Below are 21,008 nucleotides of genomic sequence, written 5' to 3'. Positions count from 1 at the left end.
GGTCTTTGCAAATCATCCAATAAGGCATTTTGCATGTGAGTGATCATCTCCTCTGGAGTCATTTGAGACACCTGATTTATGCTTCAGAACTTCAAAGCAGCTATACCAAACAGCTGTGGCCAATTCAATTTCATAGCAATCCAGAGGAGCCCTTCACTCGCAAGTAAAGCACCTTTACAAATAATTTGTAGAAGCCTACCTGTTACTGCAGATAGCATAAACAGAATTCTTTGAACCTAACATTTATCTTATATGGTCTCGTACCTGATGTGTGCCATTGTATTTGCTATCAAGAGGTCACAAATAGCTATGTAATTATTATTAATTAATCAGAAATTATTTTAATAATTGAAATATTCAGCTATCTACAAATACATAAAGTCTATCAACACACGGTCTTGTCAAATCAAGTTGAAATTATTGAGTTCATCTTGATTTGGTAATCTGTCAATGGAACAGCCTGTGCAAAAGCTGATGTGCTCAAGCAGATGATAGGCACATGGTTCTTTATGATACTTTCTCTTTTTGTAGTCAAGCTAACATGTGAAGTCATATAGGCACCTACGGGATATTTAGTATATATATATTTAGTATTACTATTAGAATAAAATACATCTGCAAACTAAGCATTCTCCAAATTTTCTTGATGCTCTAGCGCAAACAAGCAACTACCAAAATTCAGCCCATCCTTCATTCTAGCTAAGGCCTCAAAAATAACATTTCAAATTGTCTACATGTATCAAGAAAGATAGGAATAGGATATAAGAGATAGGAAAGAGACCTATAGCAAAAATTCATTTTGGAACCTAGTCTTTTGTCAAATTTTGTGTACTGATTGTGAGTGTTTTCATTAGTATTGTTATTTTACATTTAAGGAGAAGAAGCTACATGTAGTAGTAGTAGTAGTAGTAGTAGTAGTAGTAGTAGTAGTAGTAGTAGTAGTAGTAGTACTGGTAGCAGCAGCAGTAGTATTCCATTCAATTATGTCTGATTCTCAGAGATTGTCTGGACAAGTCCCTGCAGTTGTCTTGGCAAAGATTTTCAGAAGTAGTTTACTATTGCTTCCTTCCTAGGGCTGAGAAAGTGAATGGCTCCAAAGTCACCCAACTGGCTTTGTGTCTACGGCGTGACCAAAAGTTACAGTCTCTCAGTCCTAGTTTCTATCTAGTCCAATGCCTTAACTACTACACTAAATTAGGTCTCATAAACATGTATCAAAATCTTACTATTCCGTATACACAACAATTTGAGAAACATTTCTCTCTCTCTCTCTCTCTCTCTCTCTCACACACACACACACACACACACACACACACACACACACCAAAAAAAGCAAGACAAAGATGATTTTTTTCTATTTTCCCCACCACAATATTGGGATTACACAGCTCTTAAGCAATCTACTTAAGATAACATCTTCCATTTACCAAAGTTGGGGGAAAATATATTGAAATGTTAGTTTATGTCACATTTTTTGTTTGACTTACAACTACTTAGACCAGGAGTTTCAAAGGGTTTTAAGCTGCGAGAACTGTCCCCAAATTGCAAATGGCAGCCTTTAAAAAAAAATATCTAAGAACAAGGTCTTTTCTGTGGTACTACAGAGAAATTGCTATTGATACTCCTGACTGCATTTTTTTTGTTCCTTTTCTTTCACAAAAATCCCATGAGGTTCTTGTGGACCCTACAGTTCCATGAAACTTTTGGAAAAATCCTACTGTAGACATAAATGCAAAAGAACAAAAGTTTCTATGCAGGATAAAGAATATAGATTTATTTGCTTATAATAAAAGATGGATCAAACTTAGTAAGATCCACAACTCCAGATACTCTATTAGTATTTCTGTCTCTTTAATAAATCTTACTATCATAATCCTATTGGAATGTAATTGCTGTAGCTAATATTCTTACCCTCTTAAGAACATGCTCCATGTAAATACCATATTGCTATGATAATATATAAACATGCTCTGGAAGGGTAATTGCTATACAATAGTCCTTATATAATACTGTAAATCTCTTTATTAGAGAATGACCTATTGCAAATCTGCATAGTTTCTCCACTTAAAATGGTCATTTGGTGTTATAATAACAAGCTGATTTTTTTTATTAGCAAAGATTAATAATCAGTATTTTAATATTCAAATAATGAATATTAAAATATTGATTATTAAGTTATTAAGTGTAATTTTCTTATCATAAATTCTTGTTCTTCTTAAACAAATTATAATCCAAAATACAATTATATTATACTGCATTCTCCTGAACATTTTACAGTTTAGCATGCTTTAATAAAGCTATAGAAAAAAACAACTATCAAACCAATTTTCTGGAAGGATTGTTTCAAGAAAGGATACTGCTGAATGATATTTCTGTTTTGAAGCTACACATACAACGTTTGCATCAACATCATACTGAATAGTACAGTCTTTATGAACTATTTTAAAAGGAAAAAAGTCACTATTTTTCTGCCTAAATGATACTTATTTCAAACGTCTTCGCTATTTTCCTTCTTGCTTAGCAAGTAAAATAAGTAGTCATTTTTATTTAGCTTACTAATATTTCTTCTATTTCATGGAAGATTTTATAGACTTATCATCTAAAACTTGCTTTGGTATTTGAACCCTGTTCTAAGTCTAGCAAGTACAACAATCCATTTCTTTATTTTAAAACAGTGATATTAATTAATAAAAGAAGAATATTTTATTGATTTAGTTCCTTATAGCATATGGAGCAGTCAATATTTATAGAAATATGCTTATTAGTCATAATTCAATATTTTTGCTTTTCCATTAAGTTTAATTTCTGTATTTATTAAAACAATAAAAGGTTTGCTGCTGTTTTTTAAACGTTTAGCAATTGGATGTCATGTTTAATTATGGTTTACATTAATTTGTCAGTTAAATTTTAATTAAAAATGAAATATTAAGCATTCACATTGCATTTGTATGTAATAAATCTAGTGAGAAAGAATACTGAATTTACAAAGTTCAAAAATATAACATTAAATTAAGGTAATAAAAATCATGTGTTTTAATGAAGATAAAAAAAAATCATTTAACAATATTACCCTGACTCATAATTGTTTTCCAAATATTATTTATGATTGTCACTTATTGTAAGACAAGTAAAGAGTTAATACAATTCCATTTAAAGCAACTTACAATACCTGAGAGAGCAGCCTTTGCCCTGAGTTAGAGGTAATGTGCTAATCTTTTTAAGATTACATGTGGCAAGACACTGTCCACCATCAAAGATATGCCTATAAAAATATAGTATCCCACTCTCTAGCATGTTTCCCCACATAAACATTTATAATCTGTGTAATCTAACAAGGAATGCTATGAACAAACAGAAACTACATGTTTTATTCCCGAAATACAATGATTATTTAGATTATCATATATACAAGCTCCCTCTGCAGGTAATGCGAAGAGTTGGCAAAAAGAAAAAAAGGAAAAGGAAAAAAACATGTAGGAAATGCAAAGTTTACCAGAAGAATTCAAACAAATTGACAATATTTTAGAAAATTCTGAAAACTATCTCATTTTCAGAAGCATTACCTGAGGTCAGTAGTTCCTGATTTTTTTGCTCCCTAGGTGACTCTATACAGTTCAAAGCAGCTAAGCCGCTTCAGCTTCTGCACACCAAGATGCAAAAGTCTCTTTTCTAAAGCCTCAAAAAGTCTTTTATGGGTAAAAGTAAACCAACACCGGACCATCCTAAAGTGGAGGGACCACCCAAAACAAGTCATCACTTCCAGGCTAAATCATCTTCTTATCCAAAATAAACAAACCCAGCACTAGGGCTCTGTTTAATGTCCCTCTGTCACCTAAACCAAAACTGATTCCATTTGGGATTAACTCACTGGCTCAAAGTTTAGCATCAATTACACTGAATACGAGAGTGCACATTTTAAGAAAAACAAGCACATAATCTGAAATGAGAACAGTATTTTGGGGGAAAGCTACTTGTTCTCATAAACTATTTTTTTCTCTCTTGCAATTGAAAGAGTTCTATTCTTTTCCACAGGGGAAAAATAGTTTCATTTTATTTGATGTACAGGTTATAACTATTGTTCTATCTAATGATCAGTATAATTTCAATAACATTCAATCATACTGTGCAAAAAGGGCTAGAAAAGCCAAATTGGAACTATCCAATCCACACCACTGTATGAATTCTCAAAGAAACTATATTTTTACCAGAAAATTATAGTATCTCTTTTTCAGATGGAAGAATACTGTATTTCATTGTCTTTCTAAAAGAGTCAGCTCTTATCTCTCAGTACAATTCTATGTATTTCTATTGAATTCAATGAGGCTTTCCATGAAATAAATGGTGTATTCTTACACAAATAGACCAGATTTTTTATTTAGTATATTGACTTTAAACCCTCAAGCTGTTTGGCATAAATTTCTCTATTAAGCAGAAAATTACTAGAAGCTTCCATTTAAAATTCACTTTTTAATTTATAAAATTTCAATTTCAGCAGTCAGGTTCTTCGTGTAAATTACAAGAATAAGGACCAAACTTAATACGGTTGGTAATGCAGACAATGTTACCAAACGGGAGAAAAATGAAAGTTACAATCAAGTTTAAATAAAATAACACAGACCTGAGAGAAAGAAAGAAATTTATATTTTATATATAAAGAATATGGTGAGGAAAGATAGTTAAAAAATTATTCAAACAAATTAATAAGGGCTTTAAGGGTTAAATTATAAATAAAATAAAAATAAAATGTTTTATTTTAGATTTAAGCATATATACAAAGGAATAAATCTCTAATTGTCATTTTGGTTATTTGTTATTTTTTGTCATGTACAGATTCTTTTTTGACTACTTCAAAATGATATGTTTCTGTGTATCGTTGCCAAAATTTAGTTAGTCACAATCAAATATGTTGGGACTGCAATCACATAAGTCAGAACGCTGAATCAAAATCATAGTGTAAGTTTAATAATCCAGCACATATATCAGGAAAGAAAGAAAAAGTATAGTAATAAGGAAAGGGGTATAGAACAGCCATTTCAAAAACAAATGAACCAGGTAGCATTTTTGAAAACCTTAATAGCTGCATGGGAAAATTAGTCTCTCACGCACAGTAAATATAAGCCAAAAGTGAAATGAAACATTAACTCTAGAAATTCTGTCTTTCTTTCCTAATGTTTTTATTTTGTCCATCAGCAACATTGCTTTTCTGCAGGTGAGAAAAATTAACTTGAATACATCAGAGAAATTTCTTCAAGTATACTAGTGCAGTGAGAATTTATCTAGTACAGATATGCTCACCCGACACTCAACACAAGCAGGTCTTGTCAGTCAGTGAAGAACATTTCATCAGCATTAAAATGCAATCACAGTTGTTGCTGATCTCTCCGTGCCACTGAAAGGGCATGAAACAAAACTCTTAGGGAAAGTATGTCTTTGGGGGACCAATTTTATTTATCTAGCTATATCATGATTTGCAGTCAGCCAACAAAATTCTTCCTTTAAAAACCCTGACAAAAAGCTTTTTTTGGGGGGGGGGGAGGAAGCACAGCATCAAGCTATGACATGTCAAAAATGGCAAAGATAATGGCTGAGTCATATCAACAATCATGTTCTATCATGAAATCTGACTGAAGAGCTTGCCAAAAAACCTGCCACCCAACAACACTTTAAATGGAAAAACAGCAGAATCTGAACATTGCTTTCTGTTTGTTTGTTTGTGTGTGTGCGTGTGTATGTTATGCATATTCTTATACAAACAAATTTGGTGGAATCGTTCAAGAGGGGTGACTCAAGAGGGGTGGGTGGAAGTGGGTGTCAGAAATTCTTGGCATGCCAGTAGACATATCATTCTCTCTACATTTTCAGTTATGAGAGCCACCGCTTATCTAAGCAAAATAATACAGGCAACTACACAACAGAATAATAGCAGACTTGAGAAAACTCTGAGATTGCAGTAATGCACAAAATTCTTTCGACTAAAACCCTTAAGGTGGGGGTGGTAAAAGAGAGCAACTTATCTAAAAACAGCTCAGGAGTACTAAGAGTGTTCAGTGACTAGAAAGTAATTCAAACGTAAAATGGAAAATCAATGATAGGGGGATAATGGCTCAATTCCTGAACACTTGCACTTCATACCACAACATTTCATTGCAGATCCTACTTGTAATTTTAGGCTCAAAACCACTGGTCTACCATGTAACTATGGGTTGAGTTATGATTATTCAGTGGTCTAAACTAAGAATTATTTCCCTCTTCTGGGACTGTAAATGACTACCTGTACTCTAAGTTATATAAAACACTGCTCCAAAATCAATTCTAAACTTCACCTCAGTTTAACTACCAACATCAGCAAACAAGGAGAAATCAAACTATCCAAAATAAGGCAGTCATTCCTTCACTCAACAGCAAAGAACAATTTTAGTAGTAAAAGAACTTTAAGTACTCTGTCAACTGAACAAAATAATATAATCAAAAGGCAGTCACGATTCATACAAAAATACAGCAGACACAAACTGCTGTGCCAAGATAGGTTGGATGCAAGACTGAATTTGCATCAAAGAAACCAACCAAATGGTAAAGATTTTAAAATGCAGGAGATGGCAACATGCTGAAAAGTTTCAATAAGTATTCTCAAAATGTTTATAGAAGTCAAATCTTATAAACTAAATTTTCACAAATCATGAATCAAACTGGTATAATTTTAATAAATGTGTTATGTCATGTCTCTGTTTTTATATACTGTATATCTGTTAATTGATCATAGAGCAGGATGTAGTATCTTTTGTTTAAAATTAGTATTTATTCACTGAAAATTAACACATCTACAAACAAACCTTGATCTTATAGTAATTATTTCTATGACATGGTTTTCCCTGTTTTAAGAAAACTAGAGTATTCAGAAAACAAATGGAAACATTTACCAACCTTCACAATATCATAAGAAGCTGAAGGTGGCAGCAGGGATAGGGAGTATTTTCTTAATAGTAGGCATTTAGTGCAAACTCAGCTTAAGGTCTCTTTTTTAAAAAGGATGAAAAAAATTAATATCTAACTGCAAAATTTGCAAAAATGATGTAAAAATTAAAAGGATGCTTTAGCCTCTAAGCTAATGATAATTTATTTCAATATATTTGAGATAGGTCCTAATTCATACTTTATTTGAATTATCTTTTGTGCAAATTGTTGGCTAAACAGATGAATTACACAGTGCAATATCTAAAACACCAGATTTTGATCAGTCTTTGATTTGCATACAATTCATTTTCTGTGCTTCCTGTAAAAATTGGAAAGCACAATGTAATGTTGAACAATTGAAGTAGAAAAGTTTATAAGTCATGGGTCATATTTAGTGGCACAAATCTATTTAAAAGTTAATTTTGCTCCTTCACTTAAGGGAAAACAAAAAGACACTTCTTGCAACACATTTTAGGTAGGTAGGTAGGTAGGTAGGTAGGAAGGAAGGAAGGAAGGAAGGAAGGAAGGAAGGAAGGAAGGAAGGATCTTTCTTGCAGTGGATGTCAAATTCTTGCCTTTGTTTTAAATACTAAAACAGTGAATGCCTGCTTCATTCCTGCAACTGCTTCACAGAGAATCATTTCTGTCTATAACACTCTCAACCACGGTTCACAATTAAATTGTGTTCTCTTTATTCATCTGCCTTCAACTGAAGAACAAATAAGCGTAAAAGAAGCTTATTTCATAATCAAATTAAATTCCTTAAAATATTTTAATATTTAAGACACCATCATTCAAAGATCCCTCATTTCTTCTCAAGATATGCTGTTCTACTGCCATTCATTCATTATTTTTGTGCTCTGTAGAGGGAGACATTACCTCTGGACTAGAGCATACCTCAATTTTAACCTGAGGCAAAAATCTGGTTTAACATCTTTATTCAGTTGGTATTTGTCTTCCCTTTTCAACTATTTTATTCAGGAATTCGAGTGAGATAACTTTGTGATTCACAAAGGGCTCCCATGAATAATATTGTTATGTTGCCTTTCCCTTTTAGCTAAGACAGTCCTAGAGATTCATTGAAGCAGAAGTCTATGTGCTTTAGGAAGCGAAGGTAGGTAAGAAATGTCTCAATGAGAAAGCAAGACCTAGACATTCCAACTTCCTCTACAGAGGCAATATTTTCAGGCTACTGAAATACAAAACATATAATCAACAGACAAAATGTGCACGTTTGACACCACTAAAAACACTATCGCACATTCAAATATATATTTTACTAAAGCTGAAACAATAGTTTCTGGAATAATAAACAGTGTTTTCCCACACTGATGGCATAAATGTGTATATTATTAAGAGCACTCTGCAAAGTACAATTTATCTTTAGCCTTTATTTTCACTTGAAAAAAATTGATGATTGTCCATCTATCCTTTTCAAAAACAAGTTCAATACTATACTGATATTCATATCTGCATCAATGAATACAAGCACAAAACTGAACTTAGCGACCATGTCTCAGATAAGTATGTATGGTGTGAAAAATATTGTTGCAAGTAAAATTAAAGCTATAAATTGACATCTACTAGGCTCTTTATAGACAAGAGAAATAGCTATGGTTGAATGTGCAAGACTAGTGTATATGCTTCTTAGCGCATTAAATACTGCTATTCTTGATCATCCTAAGCAATTTAGACACTGTGGGCAAGTTCCTGCTTAACAAGGTAATTCATTTTTGTGGTTTTTCAGTGTAAATTGATTTTTTTTTCCTTCTTAGCTGCTTTGATAATTGAACAAAATTATACAACCGTGATGGGATTTTACTTAGCAGCACACAACATATAAAATCTTCTGCAAGGATAAAGCATATTATTCATAAAATTTCATTCTGTGTAATTAAACAAGTTGCATTTAAACTAGTTTCTGCCACTAAAACAATCAATAGTAATTCTGGTGCTATTCTGACTACACTTTCCCTGCAGGTGTTACTTCTCTATTTACTATAGTCTACTGTTATATTTTTGATTATTACTTCTTTGGGTGTATGTGTGTGTGTATGGGGTGGGTGGAGAAGACAGCAGACTTCCACGTAATTGAAGAATGCACTGTTACAAATGCCACATGGGAGGGAAAATAATGGCACATGCTAATTATATACTATTTCTTTAACTTATAAAATGTACTATTTGTGATAATGGTCCATAATCTTTCTTGCAGTATAATTCAAAACCTGATAGAGAACATTTTTTTCCTAAAATTAACCTTAAATATGTCAAGTTACAATGCAGATTTCAATTCCAATTAAAGAACTGTCATGTCTATGTCAATAAAAATGCTTATACATACAAATGCACTTCACAAGTCATTTTCATCAGAAATAATGAAGCAAGCAGTAAGAAATAATGCATTCTATTTCACTAAATTTATACAAGGGTATATCATATTTGACATATCTTTTTAAAAATGTATTTCCCCAGAAGTTCAGCTAATATCTAGCTGTATAAAGAACTGAGTGAATTAAGTGCTTCATGCAGAATTATTAAACATCAATGACTCCTATGCATACTGAATATTTTGTATCTTTTAACTTTAGGGTGTGTTTGTTTTTTAAATGTATTATCAAATTATCTGTACTGGCTTTTTTCCCTTCATATATGCCTTATTAGCTCTATGAAATACTCAAACAACAGTTGTATATAATATGTCATATATAACTATTAGGGCTAATGGTAACTTTATTACTGTAATTCTATTATGAGCGACATGATATTTGCTATCCCATAACTATTCTTCTGTACATGGATTATAAATTATAAGCCTGTACCAGTTACACCTGATTATTCTTTCCTAGCCATCATCTGATAGAATAATAATGGGTTCTAAAACTTCTTATTTTAAATTACTAATGCCAAATAAGCCTAAAATCCGGAGATTAGGTGTAATATGTACTGTGAAACAGCTCATTTAAAAAGGAAGACATTAAAGGGAACATGTCTCAAAATGACAGTAAGTTCAATTATATTTGAGACACACATTAGGGAATCCACATTATGGAAATTGAAATCTTGTTATTTTAAATATCAATTCATATTTTTCTTAACTTTTTAAATGTAGTATTTATTATATATATATATGTTTTTGTCATTAGGTCCCCCAAATGGTATGTGAATTCACTCTTTTGCAAGCAGGTGCAAAATACTATAAATTACATATTTCTTTTTGGAATATGCATTTTTGTCAATTAAAAATACAATAAGTAAGGCAGACTAAGGGCCAGATATTGATATGATTGAAAATTAGTTTAAATGTCAGGAGTTTTTTAACGTAACTTTTACTATTATTTCAACATACTTTTCTTAGTACATCTTAGTACCTCTTTTTAGTATTTCTCATTCCTGACATAGGAAGCATGAAGCCATATTCTGAAGTACAAATTATGGACTAACTGCTAGGCAGATTTTCTTTTTAAAAATACTTTCCTCTGTTTATTTTAAGGAAGGAAACATACAGAAACTCTCCTTTTTGTCTTAAATTAAGACTTGGAATACAACTTGCAAGATTGCTGTTCACAAAATGGACTACTTGCTTTGATGTTCTGTTAATGAATATAGAAGCTAACTATGTAAATATGTATGCATGCATGTGAGAGAGAAACAGAGGGAGAATGAATGAATGTTTAGTGGATCTCTAAAATCAAAACCTTAAATAATTAGTTCATTCTATCCCATGTTGATGCAATAAGTTGATTTCTCCATCTGTTAGCCTCCAGAGCAACCTAAAATCTATGTACAATTTATATTGCCAACACAACATAACCCACTATGATTAAAAATGGCAGCTTAAACACTGTTGTGGCACATTAATTTCCAAGTGGCCTAATCTTGGTCTACAAAATGCTGAAAGTTTTCATTCTGTGACATTCTCCAGCATTTGAAATTTGTAAAATATCAAAATCAAATCCAATGTGCCAGGATAACAAGATAATTGTAGATTATCTCTATTAGCTCTACAGGATAATCTATTTCCTCCATAGCACTCTGTATCCAAAGCAGAAAAGTTAAAAGCAATTTAAGCGTCCTAATGAAAATTGCCTCAATATATATACCCCCCCCTAAAAAAGGTACTGATTCAGGCAAAAAGGCAACTTTAAGAAACTATCCTTATATAATTTCACATTATCCTAAAAGACTCTATACAATAATGAACTATTTTGACTATTTCAAAATAGCAGAAATCCCCAAACATCTTACACTACATTTTGTTCCCATTTTACTTCTAGGTAACCCTCTTTGTTTATGAACAAACAATTCTGAATATCAGAACTGTCTTATTATAAAACATTTGCATTTAAAATTGAGCATCAGAAGTCATATCAAATGACCTCTGTATAGACTTGATAAACTGGAGAAACAAAAATAAACGTGAGAGAACTTAAGAGATGACAGGAAAGTTATTTTTGTGAAGCCTAATATGATATCTCCTAAATTCTGATTTCCTATGAATGATCTACCCAAGTACCGCATTGTCCGCAAGATTGTGAATATTGATTTTTAAATATAATGAAAGAGTAAAATGAGCTATCTCTTTTACTAACAGGATAATCAGTACTACAACAAATGAATAAAAGGGTGCAGATGCAACAGCATCTTAAAATATAATTTGCAAATATTCTGTAAGCAGATGAAACAACCAGTCCTTACTATAACTATTTGAAGAATATTGATTACACTACTTTCACAATTTTTGAGAATGCCAGTAACAACAGCAACAAAATAAGCCAAAAAAAGCACATGCCCATATATTGGTTATCTTCATTGTCATTGATGAAAAAAGCAAGAAAGTATTTTTATTATCTTGGAAAATTAGTCAATAAATTTACCCAAGACATAATAGTTTAGAAAATAATATTCTACATCAACTCTATGGAAAAAAACAATGCATTTCCTAGTAGATGTATTGAAAGAAATGTGTGCTCGTTTTCAAAGGCTATGAACAGAATGGTCTTTTATTTCATAGATTGATTTGTGTGGATGTGTGCCGTTTTAGGTAATTAGAAGTTCTTTCCCATTGAACCTCCCAATGCACTGATATGTAGACCATATCCAAAGGATGAGCCAGAAAGAAAAGGCCTCACAAATCCCACTAACAAAATAACTAGCAGATACCAAAAACTATGCAACAGTGGCTGCCATGAAAAAGGTCACTCTTTTTTTTTTTAGTATAAACCATTAATCAATGGAATATAATTGTTTGGTGCTTACAAGGGCCAGCAGCATACAGACTATGTTCTTCCTTGGCATAATTACAAAACAGTAAAAGTTCAGAAATATAACCCAATTCTATCTCCCCCCCTTTTACCCCCTTTTCAATTCCTCACTGCCCTTTGGGCCTCTGCTTTGGAAGCAAATGGAAGACAGACTGAAGTTTTCTCAATTGAGCTGAAAGCTAAGAAACCTTTGATATGCTAATGGGCTCCTTCAAAGGGTAAGAATTCACACTTGCATTAATTCAAACAATTTGTGCAGAATGATGTGAAATGGCACCTCTTTTAGTAGCAAGTAACAAAAGGGAGGGAATCTGAGTATCTGAAGAAACCAAACAACAGAGCATTTGTTCTGCAGGATTCTTTCTAACAAGGACAATATTTTCTGAAAGAAAAGAAAAACACACCTGAAGCCCCAAATAAGCTACACCTTTCCTTTCTGCCATACCAATTATATGTGCATCTAATAACCACCACTAGTATTATCAGAAGCTATTATTATCTCCAACATATGAGCAAGCAAGAAATTTTCCCCTACCTGAAGTCTCTGAAAAGGTAAGGGGTTTTTTTTTCTCCCCCTATATCCAGTATCACCTTCCCCTAAAATTCATTGTGGTTTATTTTTGATATTCTAGTGCTAAAAAGAAAAGCAAAAGCAAACATCCTTTCAGACATCTCCAGCACGCCACACACACACACTTTCTTTGCATTGTCTCCAGGTGGCCCTAGACTTCTTTCTACAAGCAAAGAGGAAATACAGTCTTTAGGCCACAACGGGAAAGAACTGTTATTTATTGCTAAGTGGAAGCCTTTCTAGGAGACACGCAAAGACTGTTAGATCCCTTCTGCTTCCTTGTGTGATAGGTGAAAATGTGTGTGCAACAAGTGGATCTTTTTACTCAAGGAGTGCAACTTTTCCCTTTCAATGTAAAACTGAAATACAAGAGTTGGCAGGGCCTGCTTAGGCATTCATGCAGCCAGATTAATGAAATCAACTGCCAGGCAGTTTCTTCGAAAAGAATCTCCCAGTCGGAGAATCTGTGCTTCCACTAAAGAATGTTGGAGGAGCAAACCAGAAACAGAGAGGAGAAAAATCTCTTACAGTAACAGGATCCAGATGGCTCTTGCTGTTACTATAAAACTTGTAAGGCTGCTTTTGAAGCTTTTACTTCCATCTCTGAAGCAAGAAAGATTACCCAAGGAACTTCCTTACACTCACACAAGCACCAATCTTTTTCCATGGTGAAATAAGAACTGCCAACTTAAAACGGGTTAGAAGAGGATGCCTGGAAAGATCTGTAACACCCCCCCCCCCAATACATTTCTTGTTCAGTATTAGACCCACTCACTTTGGCAGGCTCCTTCGCAAGTGAAGTTGTTTAAAATTAGTGGGAAAATCTCATATCTCCTTACAGGGAACTATCACAGGGCCTTAAGAATAGCTCTAAAAGCAGCAGCTTTTTTAAAAAGAGAAATAATAAAATAAATTTCCACCGAAATTGATGATAAATGCTGCCAGATCAAGTAGGTTTGTTAGGGTTGGGCAAAGTTTAGCAAGTCAGTCAGATCCCTCTCCTTTAATCCACCCAACCAACCCAGGGTCTGATGCCAGCCACTCACAAGAACAGACAAAACACGGGGAACAATCACTCCCATGTGAAGGTGTTCTTCCAAAACCTAAACCTAACCTCCTCTGAACAAGAGCTTCCTTGCTAAGGGGTATCAATGCATTCTTCTCCCAGGACAGTTCCCTTGGCTTGAATCTGATCTAGCTGCCCCATCTGTAGCATCTTTAAGTCTTTTTTCCAAGATCCCTTGATCCTAAGGAATGCCACTTCTACTTACTTGCCTTGGTTCACCACTAACTGCATTATCAGGTCACCCTTCTTTCCCTGTCCCTTGCTTCATGCCTCTTGGGAAGCCCCACTGACATTAACTACCACTCGTTTCTTTGCCAGAAGGAAACCACAAGGTATTGGAAGAAGTGGCCATCACAATCCTCCTCCACTCCCCTACCTACAAGGGCGTCAGGTCCAATACTCACTTCTTTGCCTCTCCCTCCCTTCGTCATAAATACTACTGATTTATGTAGTGCATGGATTTATTTTTTTTAAAGGTAAAATAGAAATGTTTGAATGAATGCGAATAAGAAAAGAGTGGGACAGAAAAGAGTTCCTGGCATCCCACGGGTGTATTGGCGGAGTTCCCTTCCCTCAGGGAAAACAAAGGACTAGGAACGCGCACCCCTTTCTCCCACGAAGCCGCCCCCTCGCGTGCAAATGGTTCGCCAACCAGGAGCAACCCAAGTAAGCAAACAGGTACTGTAAGTACAGAAAAAAAAAGCTCATTTTCTCCCCAACCGCGCTTACCTTTGGATTTGCAGCCAATTGCGGGCCAGGGTTTCTCTCGCATCTGGGTGCCCCAGAAAGGAGGTGCAGGATGAGTCCCTTTAGGATCACGAGGGTTGGGCCTGGGAAGCGGCAGAAGAAGAAAGCCAGATCGAGCAGAAGAATCGCCGGTCAGGCAAAAGAGCTGGGCTGGTGTAGAAGTGCGGAAAGCCGGGAAAACAACTGGCTTTGCAGCTCGCTGAGCTGGGACAAAACGTACAAAAGGCGGCTTCTCTTCTTCCTCGTCCTCCTTCTCCCTTCCTCCAAGCAAACCCAGCCAGCCGAGGGGCTTTTGGAGGGGTTAAGTCAACATTTTCCCCCCGCAGTTCCCAACGCGCGCTGCTCTTTCTCTCCCTCCCCTCCCCAAAAAAGAGGGAGGAAAGCAAATTATCGGGGAGAGGGGGAAAAGAAACGGCACAAGCCTGAAAGGACAATCGAAACAATTCTTCCGGTACTCTAAAAGCACCACAACAAAAGAGAGCTAGGTGCAAAAAAAAACAAAAAAAAAAAAACAACCCACTGGATATGACCAGCCCTGGAGTCCTATATTTCTCTTTTCTCTAAGCAACTGGAACGATTGTTTTAAAAAAAGAAAAGAAAAACCACGACGCCAACAGGAGAATCAATTCGATCTTCGGTTTCTTTTCGCCAGGGAGGAGGCGAAGGCGAGAAGGAGGGGGTGCAATTGCAATGCGCAGAGAGACCCAGGCGTTAAAAAAAAATAAAAAATCAAATATTTTCTTCTAAAAAGGCAGCCTCTCTTTCTCCGTCCTTTTCTTCCATCTTCTTGGCATCACCCTGGATGACATTCTGGCCTCTGGCGGGATCCAGTTCCAGCCCTTCCTCGAGCTTCGCGTCTTCCACAGATGCTCTCCTCCTGCCTTGCCCCGTGAAGAACAGCGATCAAGAGCCCAACTGGCCGCGCTTAAAACCACGGGGAGAGGAGAGCCCGGGCATGAAATCGCCCAAAAGGAGGCAAGGAATGGAAAGGGTGGAGGGGGGGGGGACCCAATGAATAGTACCGCCGGCTCCTTTTCGTTTGTGCACCTCTCCGTGTGTGACTGGGGATTGCGAAGTCCTGACACAGACTCTCCACTGGCTCTGAACTGGAGCCACCTCCAGCCTCCACCTCTTCCAATCTCCACCCCCTCTCTCCCTCTCTCTCTCTCTCCCTTTCTCTTCTTCCCACCCCTGGGCTCAGCTAATCATATAAACATATTATCGTGGAGAGAAACGGCGACAGCGGCAGCCTTCCCACCCACCCACCCACCCTTCTTCTAGCCCGCTTCCCCTCCTTTTTCTCCCCTCCTCTCCCGCCAAAACTAGGAGTTCTGGCAAATAAAAACAGATTAGAGGCAGCTAAGTACCGAACGGGAAACGGATAATCTAAAAGCTCGATCTGCCACCACTGGCCTTTTTCCAGTCCGTTTCAGCTGCTTGCGGCGGTACCGCTTGGGGGGAGAGAGAAAGAAGGTGGGCTGGAAAGGGAGAGAGAAACGCACACGGATCCGGGGAGGGGGAGAAGGGGGGAACGGCGTCGGTGTAGGCTTGAGCCGGTCTGGCAGCAGCAGCAGCAGCAGCAGGAGACGCTGGGTGCCCTCAGCCAATGGCAACCGCAAGCTTTGGGGCAGCCTGGAAGCGAGAGCGCGTCTCAGGGTCCCGACTGGAAAGGGCTGGTTGACGGCCGGGATCCCTTCCAACCGGTCGCGGCGCTGCAGACTCGCAGACGCCGCGGCCGTCGTTTCGCCGGTGCTCTCCGTTCCCGTGCGCGGGGGTGGGCGGGCTGATGATGGCAAGCGAACGCCGAGCTCCTCAAACTTTAGTCGCCGGCTTCTTTCTCTTCCCCCGCTCCCACCCCACCCACCCACCCTTCCCTCCTCGGTTCGCCAGGCTAGCCCCACAATCTGCCGAGCTGAAGCGGCGAGAGCGGAGTTCGGAAGGGAGGAAGGTTAAGCGAACGCCGTGGGAGAGGCGACGGCGGCGGGAAGCTTTGAAAGTTCAAGCCGCGGAGTTCTAATTGTGCGGATGGAGTATCCGCCAGCAGTTTCCAAACGTCAAAAGCCTGTCCGCCATTCCTCACTCTGATTGTTCGGTCCGCCTGGGATCGTGTACTCCACGTTGGGGGGCAGCGAAAGGGGGCTTGAGCAAGTTGCTAACGTGCAGCATTGATTTTGGGGGAAAGCAACTGGGAGGTCAAGAGAAAATCATAACAACGACCCTCGCTGAGCCCCAGGCTCGCTCCTTCCTTCTTTCTTCCCTTCTTTCCCCTCTTTCTTCCTCCCTTCCTCTCTCTCTTCCTCCCTCCCTCCCTCCCTTCTTTCTTCTCTTTCAGTGTGCAAATAAGTATGTCAGTGCAAGATCAATAAAGCTTGTAAATAATTTGAGGAAGGTGTACTTTCCCCAAAATACTGTTGTGGGGGTGGACCTTGTTTAATTCATCCATTTCAGGAAGCGCTATTTGGTCTGAAAACTGGATGTTTTTAAAACTGCTAGGTCTAAGGATTAGTTTACACATCTGATTTCATACACCTCATGGGATGGCAAGTGTGGAGCTGTTGCCCTGCAATAACCTACACCGATCACACTTTTAAATACAGTATGTTATAAACGAAAGAAATGTACACATTAAATCAGTAAAACAAAAGGTGTATTTCATTTATCTGCAATATATTGGAAACCATTTCTGAATGTTACATAATTATAACTTTGGGCATTTTACCGCTGAGATTATCGAAATGAAGAAAGTTTGAGTTCACCAGGAATGGATTTTTGTGTGAAGAAGTGCAAGCTCAATTCAATTCTGACATGAAGAATCCTAAACTAGTAATATTATTTAATACGTTATGTAAGAATTTTATTTCATTCTCATTAGTTATTCTTGATTCTTTGATCCAATAATCCCAAAGTCTGCCTATTCCACTTTAAATTAACAAGAATTATTTATACCAGACATACCAAGATTATATTGTCTATTAGTTGTAAATATTTGTATAGTTACTCTTTCATATTTCCAATAAGAATTTCAAAGCATAATATGCCCATATTTAATCAAATAACTTTGTGAGGTAGTTATTTACTGGCCTGAATATGCATAAACTGAACATAATTTATTTTTTTACATAGATAAAGCCTAAATATCATGACACTGAGGTGCAAATGTAAGAAACTGGACAGAGTGGACTTTCACAACAGCAAAAGTCTGGTTGCATAATTAGTTACAAAACGTCTGGCTTTAAGTATGCAATGTATGTTACAATACAGACACCCTGTGATCAGACCATAAGTACAATATCATTGTATCTTTTAGTCCAGGTTGAATAACCATAACACACAGCAAGCTTGGATTACCCCATCCCACACTTTTGGCTATTATTTCAAAATCGATCACTACATGTTAAATCATTTTTTCTCCTGCCCGTACCAATTGAGATAGGAATCAGATTATCCTCCCTTTCGCCTTGCTTTTTTCTATGTTTCCTCTCTCCTGATAGACAATGATATGGAAAGCTTCAGGTTACTGATGTCATCGTAGATGTTGTAGAAAAAGGACAAGTGAGATGTTCACATATAGTATGACATAATTCAGGATTCACTTGGTCTACTTCCATCCCACAAAAAACAATATAAAGAACACAATAAAACGCGTGGTATGAACTGTTATAAGAATATTTTGGTTTTAAAGCAGCCTTAGAAGTGCAGTATGTGTTAAAACCAAAGATATTATGTGTTTGCTGGTATACATATTGCAGGTACAAAATAATTGCAGCTTTGCATATATGATACAACTGTAACACACCCATATCCTGATTGTCTAGCCAGGCCTTCTTTTTTTCCTTCCCTTCCTGCTGTATTTAGTACAAGGCCCAGACTGGTATTCAAAAGCCTCCTGTATTTGCTCTGCTTGCCACCATAATTGCCATAGGGTCTATCTTCTGAAATGAATTATGTCAGTTTCAAAGCCAGTCCTCCCATATTAGCTCAACTGTGCTACCACAAATTGTCCTAGGATTATTCTCCTTGGGTGACTTATGTAGTCTACACCTGAAAGAGCTGAGTCCTTTACATTCTGGGGGGTTGCACAGAAAATCAGATAGGAAGCATTTTCACTTTGTAAACCTTCAAAGTTACAATAACCTTTTGGATCTGTTGGCACAACACGTTTTGCAACAATTTTTTTTAACAAAACTGCTTTAAGAATATAATTATTGTTCACAGCATAAAAGTTGTGGTCTTAAGTGTAATTTGAAGTGATTAAAATGATTCCATACTCTAAATAACATATACCTTGAAAATTAGTCAATTGAGGGTTTTTTCCTCTCTAAAATAATCCATGCGGCCACAAAAGGCAGTAATATCGCTCATTATTATTGCAAATCATTGTGCGTGCCATGATCCTTTTTTTCTGTCCTAGCATGCTAATACAGAAATGAGTTGACTCCTTGTGTATAAATAATCAGTAGAGTTGCAGAGAAACAATTAATGTATTCTATTTTCTGTTTATTAAGTAACCTGTATTTTCAGCTGATTTTAGAGACAGTTCTGCTGGATTTTATATTATTCATCATAAGAGAATCAGCCATTGATTATTTGTTTCCTTAGCCCGGCAGCCTGAGGGAAAATCCTAAATTCATCTGAGACACTCACAACCTCACAAGCTGTAATTTTAATATGCACAGCATCCTCCCCTTTCCATTCAGTATCGGACCATACAGTATAAGGTTTAAGACTTCAACATTCAGCATTAAATCAGATCCATCTAAGAGGCCTTTTGATAACCAATTAATATAGGATTAATGCACTAATGTAAAGAGAGTGATGTAAAATCAGAGTAAAGTATATGCTTCTGATATTTGTCAAGTTTTTTATAAGTACTATGCCTGTTTCATGTTTACCTTCTGAATTTAAAAACTCTGACCGTTCTAACTAAGTCTAGAATAGCTGGAAGCAAAATGTTGTTCAAATAGAAGGAAAACATGCTTTGGAGAAAAAAAGGCATCTCATTGCCTGGATTTTATGAAAAAAGATAGGCACTATAAAAGAATCTCAGGGTGTACAGATTCAGTCTTCTCTAATCGTGCATTATCCAACCACCATATCTCAGGATGTGCAAAGCTTTTTTGAGGGGAAAAAAAGAGTCTGTAGGACAAGGAATTCACTGAAGAAGACTGAAATCTTGAGAGCTACTTTTTTTTTTTTTGCCTGCTAGATGATTCACATGGAATTCTCAAAGTCTCACAGAGACAAAAAAAAAGTAGTTCCGGTAGCCTGGAGATCTAAAAGACCTGTTCTATATCTGGGGGGAAAAAATCACTGAATCTTGCTTGATTCTGTGCTATAGGACAACATTGTTACATGCAGCTAAGATTTCCCTAGGTATAATCAGTTTTACTACAGATACAACAGTGTTTGTATGCCACTCTTGCTTTTCAAAGGGAACTTCACTGATGTCTTAAAAGAAAGCTAAAGGGTCACATTCCCTCCCCCCTCCTCAATTGTTTAAAGACAACATGAAAGTGAATGTTATATGCCAGAACTGGATTATTTAATCAACTGACTGAAAACTGAAACAAGCTGGTTCTGATTCTTTAACTTAAATTCCTTTGGGCTGCAAAGTATTATCCTTACAGAGCTTTTTTTTACAAAAACAAAGTTGGTATATATAAAGTGATCAAATACATTAAGTTGCACATTGAACTATATCTTATTACATAAACTATATCTGTGTAATTTCAAAGGTAAATGCCAGTGCAAATGAGAAACTTGCATAGTGAGTACCCTGACATAGGGACTGCTGCTGACCTTTGTACAGTCAGAGATTGGGAGCAAGACTGGGTCACAAACCTTGCAACAATAAACAGGGATTATTGTGTTTGCTTTTCTTTTGCTAGAAGAAAGAAGAGGGGGAAAAAATCCTTATCTATTAGTTGTCAGGAAAGAAAGAGAGAGAAAGATGTGCGGGACAGGGAATTACAGAAAACTCATAAGTGAGTGAAAGTTTTTCACTTCAATATGCCCTACAGACATTTTGTGTTTTGTTTACTTTGCCCAGAGGACAAGTATTTGTATGTCAGAAGCCATTTTTCTCTCTTCCTCTCTTTCTCTATGTATATAACCTTACATAAATTGAAGCAATTGTTTATAATATAGGGCACAATCCAGTTATAGCTAAACATTGATGGTCTTATTGATCTTAGCAGGAGAATTAAGCATGTGCAATCAATGCAACCTAAAAGGGTGTGATTTGGGCTGAATTGCTTCACGTACTGTAATTGGGTTGGAATATCAACAGATCTTCATTGTGTTTCTTAATGTGGATTAAATTCTTATTAAGGGGATCAGAACAGTAATAAGAAAGCTGTCTCAGAATACTGATTTTAAAAGCATGCCACTAATTATATACTTTACAGCC

General features: G+C 36.4%; 1 protein-coding gene across 4 annotated transcripts in view; it reads right to left on the bottom strand.

Annotated features, from left to right (window-relative positions):
* ADGRL2 (adhesion G protein-coupled receptor L2) overlaps positions 1–15,097 on the bottom strand; it is a 222,282-nt gene extending 207,185 nt beyond the window's left edge. For all 4 annotated transcript variants that reach the window (XM_029284080.1, XM_015815684.1, XM_029284078.1 and 1 more), the window contains exon 1: positions 14,582–15,097. The gene's annotated coding sequence lies outside the window, so the exon portion shown is untranslated. The remainder of the gene's footprint in view (positions 1–14,581) is intronic.
* Positions 15,098–21,008: the final 5,911 nt, after the last annotated feature.

The sequence above is a fragment of the Protobothrops mucrosquamatus genome, unplaced genomic scaffold, assembly GCF_001527695.2.
Source record: "Protobothrops mucrosquamatus isolate PMUCROS unplaced genomic scaffold, P.Mucros_1.0 scaffold365, whole genome shotgun sequence".
Taxonomy (NCBI): Eukaryota; Metazoa; Chordata; class Lepidosauria; order Squamata; family Viperidae; genus Protobothrops; species Protobothrops mucrosquamatus.
Note: the sequence above shows the minus strand (reverse complement) of the source record. Positions and strands in the feature narration are given on the sequence as shown.